At 41.6% G+C, this 18,699-nt stretch overlaps 1 protein-coding gene across 2 annotated transcripts in view; it reads left to right on the forward strand.

The window, feature by feature from the left end:
* Positions 1–18,699, forward strand: part of USP9X (ubiquitin specific peptidase 9 X-linked) — a 192,951-nt gene that overhangs the window by 26,863 nt on the left and 147,389 nt on the right. For both annotated transcript variants that reach the window (XM_070067484.2, XM_089324380.1), the window contains exon 4: positions 14,920–15,182. The gene's annotated coding sequence lies outside the window, so the exon portion shown is untranslated. The remainder of the gene's footprint in view (positions 1–14,919; positions 15,183–18,699) is intronic.

Here is an 18,699-nt window from a genome sequence, read left to right on the forward strand (position 1 = left end):
GAGAAAAAGAAAGCCACATTGTTCCTCAGGTCCCAAGACCTCCATCGGATCTGCCTTTTTCTGTCTATCTTACGTTTCCTTTACGTATTTGAAATCTAGGAGTTTCAGCTGTACTTAGCAGCAGGAAGAAGGGAAAGTTCATTTGTTTCCTCAATCTTACCAAAAACAGAAGGCCCCAAGACTGCCATCTGATATTTCACCAAGAACAAGAAAATGTCATTCCACTGACCTATCAGCTTTCATGGGCCTTTTCCTCTGTGAGGGAGTCCATGTTTGAATGAGGAAATGAATTGTTGTGTTAAAAAGAAAATGGAACCCCTGCCTCCATTTTTCTGTCTCTCTGCAGTCAATATTACGTAAGACATGGGATGGGCAGTTAGCATCCAAGACACTGCTTGGGACACCCCTATCCCCTGTAGGACTGCCAGGGTTTGAGTCCCTTCTCCATTCCCAGTTCCAGCTTCCTGCCAATGCACGCCCTGGGAGGTAGTGGGTGATGGCTCAAGTGGTTCAGTCCCTGCCACCCACATGGGAGGCCCCAATTGAGTTCCTGGTTCTTGGCTTTGCCCTCACCCAGCCTGGGTGTCATGAGCACTTGGGGAATGAACCAGCAGATGGGAGATCTCTCTCTCTCTCTCTCACATTCAAATAAATAAACAAAAAATTTTTCAAATGTTATCTAGGACAACAGAACTACTATTTTAGGGAAGAGGTTAAAAATTCAAGTCTAAGAGTTGCTTTGCATATGTTTAATGAGATGCAGTTGGTAAACATTTAAATATGTATGTGCCCCACCCCTGCCCAGGCAACCATTGACATGCTTTCTGCTACAACAAACTGCTGTGATTTTAATTTGCATTTCTCTAATGGTAGTAATGATATTAAGCATCTTTTCAAGTGCTTTTATACTATTTATATATCTTCGGTGACGTGCCTGTTAAAATCGTTTGCCTACATTGTATTGGGTTGCTTATTTCCTTGTTATTGAGTATTGCGAGCTCTGTATATGAGAGGGTACTTAAAAAGATCCATGGAAAAATGGAAGTAAAAGATAAGTTTATTTTGGTGCAAAACATGTTGTCCATGCACAGGAAGAATTTTCAGAAAGTTCACAAAAGCAAATCTATGCATGGATATAAAAATTTTATACCAAAATAAGCTTAGCTTTTCATTCTTTTTGATCCACAAATGTTTAAAGTATGCTCATATTTTAGACATAAATCTCATAAAACATATGCTTTGTAATTAAAATCAGAATGACCATTTGATCCAGCAATTCCACTTTTGCGTATATGCCCAAAAGGATTTGGAACAGGGAATATTATTTGTGCACTGCTGTTTATAGCAGCCTTATTCACAGTAGCCAAAAGATGGGTGCTACCCACGTGTGTCCATTGGTGAATAAATGTGTAGAGAAAAGACAGTCTATCTGTACAATGCAATAGTATTCGACTTAAAAAAGGCGGGAAATTCTGACACATGATGCAACCAGGATGAACCTTGGGGAGATGATGCTAAGTCAAATAAATGGAAATCAAAGTATTATATGGTTCCGCTTATGTCAGGTACCACATCAGCAGTCAAATTCTTGGAGACAGAAAGTAGAAGAGTGGTTGCCTTGGGCTGGAGGGAGAGGCAAACGGGCAGTTATTGTTGAATGGATATAAAATTTCAATTGGGAACAATGAAAGAGCTCTGGCAGTTGGTTGTACAACAATATGATGCACGTCACACTATTGAATTATACACTCAAAATGGCTAAGATGGTACATTATATGTTATTTGTGCTTTAGTGCAATTAAACATTTTACAATATGATACATTTTGTAAATATTTTTGCCCAGTCTGTGGCTTATCTTTTCATTTTCTTGTGTCTTACATAGAACAAATGTTTTTAGTTTTGATGAAGTCCAATTCATCATTTGTGGAGCCATTATACTTTGAGTGTCATATTGAAGAAATTTTGGAAGCAGGCATTTGGTCCAGTGGTTGTTGCCCCTTAGGACATCTACATTCCATATTGGAGTGCCTGGTTTGAGTCCTGGCTATTTGGCTTTTGATCCAGCTTTCTGCCAGTGTGCACCCTGGGAATACAGCAGATGATAGCTCATGAACTTGGCTTCCTGCCACACATGTGGGTGACCCAGATTGTGTTCCTGGCTCCTGGCTTCCACCTGGTCCAGCCCTGGCTATTGCAGACATTTGAGAGTAACCCAGTTGATGGAAGATCTCCCTGTCTATCTCTCTGCCTTTCAAATATAATGAAAATGAATTAAAAAATTTTTGTAGAATTTCCTTTTGGCCTAAAGCAGTATCGCATTGTCCTGTCTCTTTCCATGAGAGGTTATATTTGGTCAAATGTCACACACTGTGAATTTGAACTTGCTGGGTACTGGATGTTTTTGTATTCCTATTTTCTTTTCTTTAAAATTGAGAGGGAAACAGAAAGAGAGAGAGAGCACTCACATCTGCTGACTTACTCCCCAAGTGCATGCAATGGCCAGGGCTTCTTTGGGCCAAAGCTGAGAACCAGGAACCCAAAGCAACTCAATTACTTGAATCATCACTGCTGCTTCCCAGGGGCATGAAGAGGGAGCTGGAGTCAGGGTCAGAACCTAGTATTAAACCCAGATACTCTGATGCTGGACGTGAGTGAGCATTTTAATTGACAACTTAACTGCTAGTCTAAATGCTTACCCCTAATATGATTTTTGATATAGTTATTTGTTTTCTTTTTGTCCCATCTGCTGTTCCTTTTTCTCTCTTTTTCTTTTTTTCTTTTTGGAGGGTAGCAGAGAGGCCTTCGTCATCAAGTATTTTGTATGATTCCATTTTATCACCTTCATCAGCTAATAGAAAAAGAAGTTAAAGATTCAAAGTATGAGAAGGATTCAATGTGCTGATGCCTTAAAGATACAAGGCGGGGCCGGCATTGTGGCACAGCAGGTTACACTGCTGCCTGCAATACCAGCATCCCATATGGGCACTGGTTTGTGTCCCAGTTGCTCCACTTCTAATCCAGCTCCTTGCTAATAGCAGATTTATTTATTTATTTGAAAGGCAGAGTTAGAGAGATAGAAAGAGAAAGGCCAAGAAAGAAAGATCTTCTATCCACAGGTTCACTCCCCAGGTGGCCGCAACAGCCGGAGCTGGGTCAGTCGGAAGCCAGGAGCCGGAAGTTTCATCCAAGTCTCCTATGTGGGTGCAGGGACCCGAGGACTTGGGCCATCCTCTGCTGCTTTTCTAGGTACATTAGCAGGGAGCTGCATCAGAAGTGGAGCAGCTGGAACTCGAACCAGTGCTCATATGGGAAGCCAGCATTGCAGGCAGCGGCTTTAACCTGCTACACCACAAAACCAGCCCAGATAAATAAATCTTAAAAAAAAAAAAAAAAAAGCATACTAGGGACCATGTGTCAAGGCTCCAGAAACTGAGAATGGCTTCCAGTAGACAAATTGTAAGGAAATACATTTTGAGCTGGGTTCGCCAAGCACAGAAAATGAAGTCCATCAACAAGAACGAACTTGGAAGTGGATCTTTCCCCAGAATCACCACGCACAAACCCTATGTAGCATATAGCTTGATTTCAGCCATGTAACACTCTAAGCAGAGAACGTAACCATGCGGTGCCTTACTTTCAACCTATAGAATTATTATGAATGAACTAATGAGTGCTGTTTTAAGCTGTTAAATTTGTGGTGATTTGTCACACAAAATGATAAAAGGCACCTACAAGAAACCCAAAGATAACATTATAGTCAATACTGAAACACTGAACATTTTCTCCTTAAAGTCAGGAACAAGAGGACTGGCATTGTGGCACAGCTGCTGTCTGCAATGCTGGCATCCCTTATGGGCACTGGTTCGAGTCTCAGCTGTTCCACTTCTAATCCTCTAATCCACTTCTAACCTCCCTGTTAATGCACCTGGGAAAACACCTGAGGATGGCAAATAAAGTCAGGAACAGGCAAAAATATCCATTCTCCCCACTTCTATTCAACATTGTATCAGCAAAATGAGGCAAGACAGAAGGTACACAGACCATCAAGGAAACAGTAAGACATCTGGACTTGCAAGTGATATGGTTGTTTGCTAAGAAAACCTTAAGGAATAGACTCAACAACTACTAACTAATTTTCCAAGTCACAGAATACAAAATTAATAGCTTTAAAACTTAGTAGTGCCGGCGCCGCGGCTCACTAGGCTAATCCTCCACCTTGCGGCGCCGGCACTCCGGGTTCTAGTCCCGGTCAGGGTGCCGGATTCTGTCCCGGTTGCCCCTCTTCCAGGCCAGCTCTCTGCTGTGGCCAGGGAGTACAGTGGATGATGGCCCAAGTGCTTGGGCCCTGCACCCCATGGGAGACCAGGATAAGTACCTGGCTCCTGCCATCGGATCAGCGCGGTGCACCGGCCGCAGCGCGCCGGCCGCGGCGGCCATTGGAGGGTGAACCAACGGCAAAGGAAGACCTTTCTCTCTGTCTCTCTCTCTCACTGTCCACTCTGCCTGTCAAAAAACAACAACAAACAAACAAACAAAAACCTCAGTAGTATTTTTAAAAGCTTATTTATTCCTTTATTTTTATTTGAAAGGCAGAGCAACAGAGACAGACAATCACAGAGAGATCTTCCATCCCTTGGTTCACTCCTCAAATGCCCACAGCAGGCAGGAAGTGGAGGCAAGACTCAAACCCAGGCAGTCCAATCTGGGTTGTGGGCATCCCATGTAGTGGCTTACCCAATAAACAAAAGGCCCTCCACTCATTTGTATTTTGATATGCTACCAGCAACAATTGGAGAATAAGTTTAAAATGAATTTCCTGCATAACAGTATGAAAAGCATAAAATGCTTAGGACTAAATTTAGCATGTACAAGACAGCTACACTAAAAAAAAAAAATGCTTGAGACATTAAAGAAAAATGAAATAGAGGAAGAGATAGATGTTGTCCATGAGGTGGAAGATGCACATGTGTTAGTGTAAACTGATACATAGATTAAAGTGTGATGTAAATCTATGTAAACTGATATAGAGTCACTGCCATCCATATCCAGATTCCAGCAATTATTTTTATGGATATTGAAAATGTACTTCTGGGGCCGGCACTGTGGCCCAGCGGGTTAAAGCCCTTGCCTGAAGTGCCGGCATCCCGTATGGGTGCCGGTTCTAGTCCCGACTGCTCCACTTCTGATCCAGCTCTCTGCTATGGCCTGGAATAGCAGTAGAAGATGGCCCAAGTCCTTGGACCCCTACACCCACACGGGAGGCCCGGAAGAAGCTCCTGGCTCCTGGCTTCGGTTCGGCGCAGCTCCAGCGTTGCAGCCATCTGGGGAATGAACCAGTGGATAGAAAACCTCTATCTCTCTGTCTCTATCTCTCTCTGTAACTCTGTCTTTCAAATAAATGAAAAGAAAAATAAGTCTTAAAAAAAAACCTACTTCTGAGGGCAAGCATTTGGGGAGTACACCAGCAGTTGGAAGATCTTTGTCTCTTTGTCTCTCTTTCTCTGCATTTCACATAAAATGAAAAATAATTAATCAATTATATGAAATTGTAAAGAATCTAGAATCTCCAAAGATTTTGAAACAGAAGAACAAAATTTGAGAACTTACACTACCTGATTTCAGAGATTATTTTAAAGCTATGATAATCAAAACAGTAGGACTTATAAATTCACAAATAGAGAGCTAGAAATAGACTCATGTGCACACGGTCATTTGATTTTGACAAAAGCAGCAAAGCAATCCATTGGGGGAAAGGAACGTTTATGCGGCAAATAATGTCATAATAATTGGATACTATGATGGAAAAATATGAATTTCAATCTCTATGTGGATGATATATCCACAAAAATTCATTTGAGATGGATCACATACCTAAATGTTAGTTGTAAAACTATACATATTTTAGAGAAAACCTCAGAAGGATATCTTTATGATTTCAGATAAGTAAAATTTGCTTGTCAAATCACAAAAAGTAGTAACCATGAAAGAAAATATTAATTAGAATTCATCAAAATCAATACTGTTCATGAAAAGGTACCATTAAGAATAGTGAAAGATAAAGCCAAAGACTGGGAAAAATATTCACAGAATATATATTTCACAAAGGACTGCTATTCAGGAAAAATAAAGAACTATAAAACTCAGAAATAAAAAGACAAATAACCCAACTTAACATTGGCAAAATATCTCAGCAAACACCTCTTGAAAGAAAACAAACAAATGGCAATAAGCACATGAAAAAGTGACCAAGGTCATCAGTCATTCCAGAATTAAAGCCATAATGAGATACTGCTAACTCACCTATTCTAATAGCCAAACTGAAATGACTGACAACCCCAAATGTTGGTGAGGATGCAAAGCTGCTGGAACGTCAAGCCCTGTGTTGATGAGAATGTGTAAGTGTAATTGTGTCACTATTCTGGAAAAAGATCTGGCAGTTTCCTATAAAATTAAACATTTACTTCCCGGTGACTCAGCAACTCCATTTCTAGGTAATTACTCAAAAGAAATTAAAGCATATGTGTTCATGAAGACTTGTATATGAATTCTTTTTGCAGATTCATTCATACTAGCCAACACCAGGAAGCAGCCCAGGTATCCATCATTAGGAAAATGAATAGACAAGCTCTCGTACATTCATACTGTAGAGGAAGCAAAACTTTACCTCTATCCTCATTGGGTCTCTAGCTGGACAGGAGAATTAATTGGATTTAAAATAGATTGACAGGAGAAAAGCACACACATGTGTTTAATATAAGTTTTCTTTGGTGACCACAGCTTGCAACTCCAGCATCCAATATTGGAGTCCTAGCTGCTCCGCTTCTGATCTAGCTTTCTGTTAATGCATCCTTGGGGAGCAGCAGATGGTGGTCCAAGCGCTGTGAGACCCAAATGGAGTTCCAGGCTCCTGGCTTTGGCTTAGAACAGCCCTGGCTGTTGTCAGCATTTGGAGAGTAAACCAGCAGATGGAAGATTGCTCTCTCTGTCACTCTGCCTTGCAAGTAGATGGAAATAAACATTTAAAAAATTATACTGAATAATAAGGGATAGAGAGATGGATAAACAGGTTTGTGACAAAGGAAATATAGTCAAATGTTAACAGTAAAATCCAGATGACTTTGTGAGTGTTCACTGTAAAATTCAGCTTTGCTCTATGTTTAAAAATTATTTTAAAATTTTCATGATAAACATGTAGAGAAAAAATGAAATGTACGCAGCAGTCTTTTAAACACATCAGTTGGATTATGCTATTCACATAGTGTACCATTCCCTGAGTAACTTGCTTTATTGACCTGACACTTGGAGATACTTCCAGGTAATTACTTATACATTGGCTTCTTTCTTTTTAACTGCTGCATTCTATCTCATTGAATGGCCATAGTTTCCCCATTCCCCAAAAGAAAATTACATTGCCTACACTTTTTTGCTATTGAGACAATTACTCCTTCAAAAAGGCTGGGTGGGTAGGGGGGCTGACATTGTGGCACAACAAGTTAAGTCACCACCTGGCATGCCAGCATCCCATATGGGAGCTGGTTCAAGTCCCGGTTTCTCCACTTCCCATCCACCTCCCTTCTAATGCACCTGGGAAAGCAATGGAAGATGCCTCAAGTACTTGGGCCCCTGCCACCCATATGGGAGACCCAGATGGAGTTCCAGGCTCCTGGCTTCAGCCTGGCCCAGCCCCTTTGGAGAGTGATCCAGAGGATGGAAGATCTCTTTCTTCCTCTCTCTGTAACTCTTTCTTTCAAATATATATATATATATATATATATATACACATACATATACATTAAAAAAAAAGTCTGGGTGAAGTTATCTAGAAAAGACCATTTTCTAATAGCATGTATTAATGCCTGATTCTCCACACTCTTGCCCACACTGGATATTATCAGTCTTTTTCATTTTTGTCTGTCTGATGGTTGAAAAATGTTTTGTGTTTTCCTAAGAGTTGGTGAGGTTGAAAGTCTCTTAATATTTTATTGGTCATGTATGACTTTCCTTTTTTGAGTTGCCTTTTCATATTCTTTGCTCTCTTTTCTATTGCATTTGATTTTTTCTAATTAGTTCTTTATATACCTTAAATGCAACCCTTTTGGTTATCATGCTGGAAATTTAAAAATATTATCTCTAGGTTGTGGCTTATGATTTTGCTTTACAACATCTTTTCATTAACATAAATCTTTAATTTAAATGTATCCAAAAGCACAAGTCTTTATGGTTTGCACTGTTTCTGACTTATTTAAGAAATTTTCCCCTATAACAAGATCATAAGCATATTCTTTATATTATCTCCTAAAATGTTTTCCAGATATTTTTTTCTATGCGGATATATAATCCATATACTAGGAACACAGGATGGCATCATGCAGACTGCTTTATAACCTGTTGTTTTGTCATGTAGCAATATATTTTGAACATCTTTTCATTTGAATAAACGGATCAGAAGTGTTGTGGGTGGAGTTTCCCAGGAAACAGACTCTGAGACAGAGATTTGTGTGCTGGGAAACTTATCAAGGAGTGCTTTCAGGATCAACATGTGGGGGGTTGCGGAGGGAACAAAGTAGAATTAGACCGGAGGAGAAGTCGGCAAGGGTGCAGCAGGGCCAAGGGCTCCAGCCTTGTAGCTTGGAGGGTCTTGCAAGTGTCCTCCTGTGTTGTTGGATAAGGGCTGTCCCACGGGAGGGGGTGGGCGTGACAATGGGCAAGGCCACCGACTTCAATATCCGGAGACAGCTGGCAGAAGAAGGCTGGGGATCTGAGCAGGGCCCCTCAGAATCCATCATAGTTGGCGACTCTCTTGACTTCAAAGAAGCAGAAAACCCTACTGCCCCTTGCTTAATAAAGGAGTCAGTCTCAGTAGGTCTACTGTAGGTGGTGACTGGATCAATGGTTCTATCCCCTTAATCAGGAAAGCAAAAAGTTTCCATGAAGTCCCCTGCAGACTTCTCCTTAGGTTTCACGAGGCAGAAGCTAGGATCAGGATTGTCGTGATTTTGTGCCTACAGCAGTGGACGTTGCTGGCTGCTCTGAACAACATCTGGATTCTGTTAGCGCTGGAGGAGTTAAGGATGTGCCATCTCAAAATAAGCCAAATTGGTATATCGACCATTTCAAGCTGAAATCACTGGAGGAATGGTAGCTTCGGGGAGGGCCATTTGACCTCTTTTCCTGCACATTGCAAGTCTTAAAGATTCTTAGGGACTGGTTGTGCTTCACATACCAAGGCCACAAAATAGCCTTGATTACCAGAGACTGGTGGTCACAGCCGCACGGAACCTGAGTAAAGAAACGTGGTGGAGGAACCCTCATCTTCCACTGCCCCCATACATGTCTTCGAGACAGCTCTAGAATCCACCACCCTAGCCCAGAGTTCCACTCGCCCTGTCATCCTTTCACAAATGTATTGTTCTTGACCTAAAAACTACAAAGACATCACGCTTTCATCTTCAGACTTCTCTCTCTTGTGAATACCGCCATGTACCTGTCACTTTAGTAAAACCTTATGCTCTTGGACACATGCAACTGACAGGGCTTGCTGAAAAAATCACCCTCACAAAATTGCTTTGAACAACTGCATATGGACTTAGCTTACTGAAACAGTCTCCACATTGCTGGACATTTGGTTGTTTGCAACTTTTTTTTTTTTTGCTTTTCTCCTTTCTATTGCAATAAGCGTACTAGTAATTCCCCCCTGCTCATAACCTCTATTATTCCTTCAGGATGAAACACTAAATATATCATTGTTAGGGAGAAGGAACGTACTTTTTAAAGACTTTTGAAGCAGGTCACCACAAAGTCATTTAGAAAGGCTCTACAAAGTTATGTCTTCCCTGAGCAATGAATGAAGTGGCCTATTTCCCTAGGTCCTTATTGCCATTGGACGCTAACATTCTTGTTATTTGCATCAGTTTTAGATTCTTTTAAAAAGTACCTTGTTTTCATTCTCATTTCGTATACATTGTCATGATCATATTTGCCAATTTTTAGTATAAAAACTGTACTTTGCACTGTTTTTACCTTTTCGTGAAATGTGAAGATAGTATTTTGCTCTTGTGCGGTGAGGGTTAATTCCAGAAGGCCTGAGCTGTTCTGCCTGTCAAGGCATGAAACATACTAGTTGACAATATTTTCTTTGAACCTCAAGCCTCAGGAATTTTAGGGCATTCAACACAGTTTGTTAGAATTGTTTATTGAGAGCAACATGATTGAGGATTTTTGGATAGTCTTGGTGTAACATACCCGTTCCCCCACCCCTCAGAGGGCTCTCTTCTTTGAGCCTTGGTACATTTCAGGAAAACAGCTAGGTGTTAGGAATACCTAAATATATATTCACAATTAGTATTCACAGTAGCAGCAGCAGATCTATGCAAAAGTACTTATATGGATAATTATTTTATGACCTAAAAATTGTATCTGTATATCTAGTAAATGCCAGAAATATTTTTTAAATATCACACTGAAAGGTAAAAGAAAGAGAAGGAAAGCATTTTGCTAATCCAAGGCAGAATGATGATGCATGGGCTTGAAAAACACATGCCATGTGGCACAGCAGGTTAAAGCCCTGGCCTGAAGCGCTGCCATCCCATATGGGTGCCAGTTCTAGTCCCGGCTGCTCCTCTTCCCATCCAGCTCTCTGCTATGGCCTGGGATAGCAGAAGATGGCCCAAGTGCTTGGGCCCCTGCACCCACGTGGGAGACCTGGAGGAAGCTCCTGGCTCCTGGCTTCGGATCGGTGCAGCTCCGGCTGTGGTGGCCATCTGGGGAGTGACCCAGCAGATGGAAGACCTCTCTCTCTGTCTCTACCTCTCTAACTCTGTCTTTCAAATAATTAAAGTAAATCTTTAAAAAAAAAAAAGAAAAAAAGAAAAACACATGCCATAGCTATCTTAATGGGAACATGGCAATGCTGTTTTGAAAACATTTACTGAATAAGTACTTCAAGAGTAATTCCATTTTATATTAGCAAAAAAGAGTTAACAGCTATTATGGTAGCCAAAATAAACTCATAGTGTTACCAGTCTGACAAAATAATTTGAATACATTATTGGCTCTAAATGTATGAAAGTATTATTCTAAAATTTCTGGAATAATTTTTACTGATAACTATATGACTTATGTAATCATTGTTGTACTTTATAATTTTTGTGTATATTATAGTCTTGCATGTAAATACTTACTAGTATTTACTAACTCACAAAAATATTCTATAAGTCCACATGCTCTTTAAGTTAGATACTTAGAAAAATAAAACAGTCACAAGTGGTATCTGACATATATAATATAGTGTATAAATTCATGAGTTATCACAGAAATACATGGTCATAAAATCAGTACTAAAGCATGATGTGAAAAGATATGAAGGGTTTTTAAAAGGTTCATGAAAAATGCATATCATGAAATAGCTATGCACAGACTATAAAAAATTTTGCACCAAAAAAGAAATCTTTTAGTTGTATTGTCTATGAACTTTCTGAAGTACCTTTGTATGGCCACTACAAGAATATGCTTATTAAGGGCAGGCTGTGTGGCCCAGCGGGTTAAGCTGCACTTGGAATGCTGGCATCCAGGCATTCCATATTGGAGTGTCTGAAATTGAGTCCTACCTCCATTTCCCATCCAGCCTTCTGCTAATATGCACCCTGGGAGGCAGCAGCTGATGGCTCAAGTACTTGGGTCCTTGCCACCCACAAGGGACGCTCAGATGGAGTTCCTGGCTCCTGAGTTAGCCTGGCCCAGTTCCAGCTGCTGCAGGCATTAGGGAATGAACCAGCAGATGGAAGATTGGAAAATTCCTGCCCTCTCTCCTCCCCCCACATCTGTTGCTCTCCCTTTCAAATAAATTAAATTAATAAATATACTTAAATATATCAATCCAAATGGTAAAGATTGGGGGCCGGCATTGTGATACATTGGATTGGGCTTCTGCCTGCAGCACCAACATCCCATATAGGTGCCAGTTTGAGTCCCAGCTGCTCCACTTCTAAGCCAACTCCCTGCTGGTGCACCTGGGTAAGCAGCAGAAGATGTTCCAAGTACTTGGGCCCCTGCTACCCACATGGGAGCCCCAGATGTAGTTCCAGGCTTCTTGCCTCGGCTTGGCCCAGGCTTGGCCAGTGCAGGCATTTGGGGAATGCACCAGTGGATGGAATATCTCTGTCTTGTCTCTGGATGGGAGGTGGAGCATCCAGAAGCTGGATTTCAAGTGGAGGAGAGGGGACTTAAACCGGTGCCCCTATGGGACACCGGCCTTGCAGGCAGTGGCTTTACTGCTACATCACAACGCCGACCCCTGGATCAGGTTCTTAAAAGACAGTGTGGCTTCCTTTTTACTCCTCTCTTGGATCATGTGTTCTGAGGGAAGTCAGTTACTCTGCTGAGTAGTCGCACGTGGTGAGAATCCGAGGCCCAATAACAAGCCATGTTGGAAGCAAATCCTCCAGCTCCATCAAGCCTCGTGGCGACTTGAGCTTGCACTGCATTTTGTGACAGATCCTGAGTCAGAGGCACCCAGCTAAGCTGCACTCACTCTCCTGACCCTCAGAAACTATGAGATAATAAATGTTTGTTATTTTAAGCCATTAAACTTGGTATAATTTGTGATGCAGTAATAGATCACTAATACATGATAGAACAGTAAAATTGCCTTAAATAATTTAAAAACTGAATAAAACCAAAAAGACAAAAAAGCTCTTTAAAAACAGAAGACAAACTGAAACAAATGAATCTAACTATATGTCATATAGGTGGCAAAACTATACAGATAATAATTATTTCAAGTGACTTACCAACACAATATTTTTACTGTACATCCCTCGCAGGCTAGATCTTAAGGACAAAAATAACAGCAAATAAATCTTAAATGGCATTCAGTGATCTAATTGTTATTAATAACCTTGGAATTGTTATCCTGAAACTGTTCCAACTATATACAGGAATAAAGCAGACAGCTCTTAGCATTAATATCATTAAGAACCAAGATTTCACACATGAGAGAAGAGAGATATACAGGCAAAAATCAAATAAATTAAGTTAAAAAAACCTTTCAATCTTTAATTTAGATTGGAAAAGTACCACTTACTCCTATTTTTTTTCTTTTTCTAAAAATATGTCTTTCTTAGCTCTGTGCACTGAAAAGAACTGAAAAAAATGACAACATAATGGCAATGAATACCCAGCACCCAGATTGTGGTGATTTAATGTAATTTAAAGCAAACATGCAGGACTCCTTAGGGAAATGGTTCATTACAATTACAAGGCTGGAAATGCAAAGGTTGAACCTGGCATATCCATTATTACTGGAAATTAGGGACGAAATGAAAGACTACAAGGGTCACATTAAGGGACTAAACTAAGGAAACACCTTTTTAAGGGGCTCTCATTGGCCCAAGATTGAATAATTTGAGCACCAAAAATCATAATGACTGCAGAATATTGTATATATATATATCGAATATTTTAAAACTCCATGAATTCTTAATGATAGTAACACATAAATAAATAAAACCTCATTGGTCACTTTTTGGAAGCTTTTAGGATACTAGCTTACTAATTATAAAATTGGCAAAAAAAAAAAAAAAGGAAAAGAATTAAACATTTATCTTCCCTTTCCTGTGCAAACTGGATTTCAGAGTATCCAGATTGATGGGAAAGTTCTTCACTACAAAACAATTCAAGCTCAAAAAGAATGACAGAATTGGAAAACTGCCATTTCATGAAGGAATCATCTGCCTAGCTATGGTTTCTTTACACTTGGATCTAAGTAGTTGTCCTGTGGTTGTATGAGATGGAAATATTCAACAAGCTGTTCACTTAGTATTTGTGCATTTTATTGTAGGTATACTTTAATATTCTTACCTCAATTTTTGTAAATAACCATTGTACCTTTCAATGAAGTATAATTGTACCTTTCAAGTATACAGCATCCTATGAAATATCCTTGCCTAAAAAATTGATACTGTATTCAATTGAGCCTCCAAATTTAACTATCAGCTTAAAGGAAAGAAAGAGGAGAAACATGTTAAATGATACCAACAGGATACAAATGGTTGAATTTAGAACATGAGATATTCTATAGGAAAATTGGTATGGTTCCTTTAGAGAATAAACTATATAAAAGAGTAAAAGGAAGAGGAAAAGAAGGTGTCTTAGTCCATTTTCTGCTACTAGAATAGATTACTGGGGATTGTATTATAATTAACAGAAATTTACATCTGGTAAGGCGTTTCACGCTGTGTCATCCCTTGGCAGAAAAGCAAGGGAGAGAAAAGGGGCCCAAACTTGTCCCTTCATAAGGAACCCTCTCCTGTGACAACAGACCCATTAATTCATTCAGGAGGGCAGAGCCCTCATGGCCTAATCAGTTCTCATCAGGTCCCATCTTCCAGTTCTGCTGCATTGGGGCTTGTTTCCTACAGGTACCCGCTGTGGGGAGGACACATTGAAACTACAGCAGCAACAAAGCCTACATTCTTGAGCAATGGTGGCAACTGCAACTTAATTCCATTGGAAAGCAGTGTAGAACAATTCTGCAACTCTCTATGGTGAAGGATTAGGGTTACAGATGAACCCAAACACTACATAGACCTTGTTTGGGACCTGATTCCAATAAATCAACTGAGAAGAGCCGTTTTTGAGATAATGGGGAGCATTTGAGCACGCACTGGGAATTGGATGATGTTAAGCAATTAGTTATTTTTTATTAGGTGTGGTAATAGTATTGGATTTTTAAAGTCTGTATCTTTTAAGTACTTGAGTATTGATCAATGGAATTGTGTGAGTTGCTTTAAGTACTCCAGGGGACAAACGTGGAGAATCAATGAATCAAGAAAGGCAAAGTAGTAATAATTATTAAAGCTGAGTGATGAATAAACTTGAACTCACTAAACTGTTCTCTTTATCTTTGTGTACATTACTAGGCTCTGAAGTGACTCCGTTTCAAGCCACATTTCTGCTTTGTCAGCGGCTCGCTGCTAGGTTCCGCAGATAGGGGGCGACAGAGAAGAGCACCCTCCGGGCTCGAAGAACTTGGAACAGTCGGTCCTTGATTCCTTCCTGTGACGTAGTAGTACGCTCAGAACTTTCTTCACACCACACGCCAGTAGCACCTTCCCGGCGTCGACAACGGAATCCACTTAGCCGGGACCTAGTTCAAGAACCCCCTGAGAAAAACCAGTATGAGGTGAGTCGTAGTCGTGTTTGGGCCTAGGGGGCCGTTCAGTCGAGCCCCTCCTGAAAGCGTCAAAATGGTTTCTGAGTCTGTCCTTTGTCCCCCGCTTCCCCAGCCTCCGACGCCACTGCTCAGAGCCACTATCTCCCTGATATGTTCCAGCTCTCTTTTTATCCTTTGAGTTGACTTCATTTTGGGCCTAGTGAACTGTTTTTTTATGTGAAATCCTGTTTATTTAACTCATGTGCCTTCCTTCTCCCGACGAGGCCCAGACTGATAGAGTCAATGACGCCCTTTTTGCCGTTGGTGAGGGGCCACTTCCGGTGGAGCGGGGTGGGGGAGGGGCGGCGTTCATGCCCCAGCATTCCAGGTCTGTTACCTACCTGACTGGCAAAGCTGACTGCCTTGCTACAGTGGGCGCCAGTGGCAAGAGCAAAGTAAGGCCGGTGCTAGCAGTTGGAAGGTGGGCCAGTGTGCACCACATTGATAAGGGCGAGTGACAAGTACTCAGCCAAATGACATTTATAAAAAAAATTTTCCAATTACACACATGTTCATTATCCTTGAAAAGCTTTATTAAACACGAGGCTAAAGTCACCTCCATAACAAGTCCCAATCCTCATTCCCTACTCCATGTTCCTCCCCAGAGGTTAACACTGTTAACTGTTATTAACATGGTAGCTGTTATTAACATGTACTTTTATCCATAAGTATGCTCATTGAAATATATATGGCATAATTTTGTGGGTTTGGGGGCTTTATTTCATAGTACATGTATCTTTTTGAAGTTTTCTTTATTGCAAATGTGTCTTGGGAATTCAGTCCATATTATGTCACCTACATTTTCCCCTCCTTCTTTTTAACTGCTGCATAGACATTCCCAGTATGCATATACCATGGTTGAGTTCACTGTTGCCCTGTGTTCCCTATCTGTGTCCCTGTGTGTGTGTACCTGTTTGGATACAAAGTAGTAGAAATGCTGCATCAGAGAGAATGCATATTTTAAAAATTGGGTTAGATGTTTAAAATGTATCCTTTAACATGTAGTTCCAATTTCCAGGTGTACTAGTATGAGCACCAACACCCTTCTTAGTACTTGACTTCCTGTGGCTACCTTAGCCTACATTTCCCAGCTGGCATTGCTCTGTGCTCCTGTAGCAGAAAATCATCCAAGGGGAGAGAGCTGTTCATCCCCACTATCCCACAGGCCACCAGTCTGTGCGCCTTACTGTCCAGGGGAATAGCAGGGCAGAACTACTTGTTCCTGAGTTCATGTGACAACTCCTAGCAACTCCTGGAAATACTTGGGTGAATTTTGTGGGAATCTGAGCTTCTTGCATGGCCAAGTGGCAGAGTGATTATGTCACACCTGGCTTTTGTTTTATGCCACCAGCAGTGGACCTGGGTGCCCTTCAGAGTGGCAACTGCAGAGAGAAAGCTAGGCAGTTTCTTTCAGTTACCCCTGAATATGCCTAGGACTGGGCTCCACGGTGTACTTCACCCACCATGGGAATACCCTAAATAAAGTGTTTCTCAGGCAGAGCAAACAGCAAAGGCCAATGGTGTGAGGTGGCAGTGTGTCAATATGTTTAAAGAACGATAAGGAGGCTGGTGGAAGTGAGGGGGGAAGGTAGGAAATGGGCTCAGAGACAAGGATGGGGATTGGAGACTAGGTCAGCTTTCCCAGATCACTTCCTGCCCAAGGGTTGTTTTAAACTTTCCAGTTTTTCTCAGAGCAGGCTCTTCAAAATCTTAGAAGACCTCAGTCTGTTTGCTTCTAGAGAGTTCCATATGCTGTAACCATATCCAGAATTCTTTCCTAGACCAAGTTGTGAAGTTTGCTGTATATACAATATTTGCATCCTTGTCTCTGAGCTTGTCTCCCTTTCAAAGTAACAGTGGCTACCTTGATGCCATATCAGTCAACAGGCTTCGATGAGGACCACCACCTTTAATCTGAACTACAGGGCAGGGCAGGGCAGAGCGGGTCTTTAAGGTTTTTTTTTTTTTAATTCATTGGAGAGGCAGAAACACACACACAGAGAGAGAGAGAGAGAGAGAGAGAGAGAGAGAGAGAGCACACTCCTATCCACTGATTCCATCTCCTAAGTTCCCACAACCGCCAGGGGAACTATTCCAAGGCAAGCCAAAGGAACCGGAAATGCAATCTGAGGGTCTCACGTGGGCAACAAGGGCTCAACTACTTGAACCATCACCTGCTGCCTCTCAGGGTGCACATTAGCAAGAAGGTGGAATCAGGAGCTGGAGCTGGGTATTGAACCCAAGTACTCCAATTTAGGGTACAGGCATCTTAACCGCTGGGCTGAATGCCTTCTTCATAACTGAGGGTTCTTAATGGGCCTTTCTGTCAAGTGATCAAGCAGTCCCCTAAGCAGCAGAATGGTTGCTGACACTGTTGCGGCTCTTAAGCTGGTTTACCACACTCCTATAGATTTGACTGGTGGCAGATAATGAAGCCACCTGGGGTTATGTGGTATATTACTTTATAAGGACAACATAAACCAGATCAGCATGGTGTCAGCTCCTCATGTGCCTAGTCCCATCGGATGACACTGAACCTCGGGAGTCAAAGGACCAGCCACCTAAGGGGTAAGGACTTTAGAACTGGCTGTGAAGAAGCCAGTTCTACGGTAGAGTTGAGCAGTGCTGTAGACTGCCCCAGACACCTGCAGTGTACCCTTGCTGGGAAATAAGGGAGGTGGGAAGGACTACCCTCCCTGAACCAGGGACGTGGATGAAAAGTGGCCTTGTGGCTGTCTCCCACAGTACTGGGACAAGAAACTGCCTCAAAGCAGCTCTTGTCCTTCCCTCCCCTTGTTCCAGGAAGAATCGCAAGGTCTTCTGCCAGCCTTGGGTCAGACTGTAGTCAAGCCTTGGTCACGTGGCCCACATGAAGATGTGCAAGGTCACCAGCATGTCACAATGTAGCCATTCCCCTGACTTTGTTAAACAAAGTCTTTTTTAGTCTTCTCATTATTTGGGGTACAGAATCAGCTTTTCTAACCCTGTATTCCCTAATTTCTCAACTCTCATTTCCTTGCATTTCTGCTCTTGAAGCAGCCACCTCTTGCCTGGGCCTTTTCTCTTTCTTGTCATACCTTGCTAAATGCAGCAAAGTAACTGTCAGTGCACACCTACCATTGCTTTCCATTCTCCTGCCCTAAAATTACAGGCTCAGGAGGCACTTGGTCTGACTTCTCATTTATCACAGGTGACATTTTAATCAAGAACTTTGCTGCTTTTCAACATGAATCTCCATCTTTCTACCCTCCAATATCAGTTTCCTCAGTGTTCACTGGCTCAAACACAACAGAAATTTTGTCATTGCTAATTTATGGTACGGAGTGGGTGAAGCAGGTCAGTGGGGCATCCCTGCTCCGTGCAGTCAATCCGAGACTCAGGCTGAGAGAGGCTATGCTGTCTTCAGTACATGACCACCAAGGTCATCTTCGGGGCTAAGGTGCAGGGCCATCTCTGTTGCAGCAATCTGGAAGGGGGAGCAAAACAT

Source organism: Oryctolagus cuniculus, chromosome X (genome assembly GCF_051225735.1).
Source record: "Oryctolagus cuniculus isolate XC-2025 breed Fujian yellow rabbit chromosome X, ASM5122573v1, whole genome shotgun sequence".
Classification (NCBI taxonomy): domain Eukaryota; kingdom Metazoa; phylum Chordata; class Mammalia; order Lagomorpha; family Leporidae; genus Oryctolagus; species Oryctolagus cuniculus.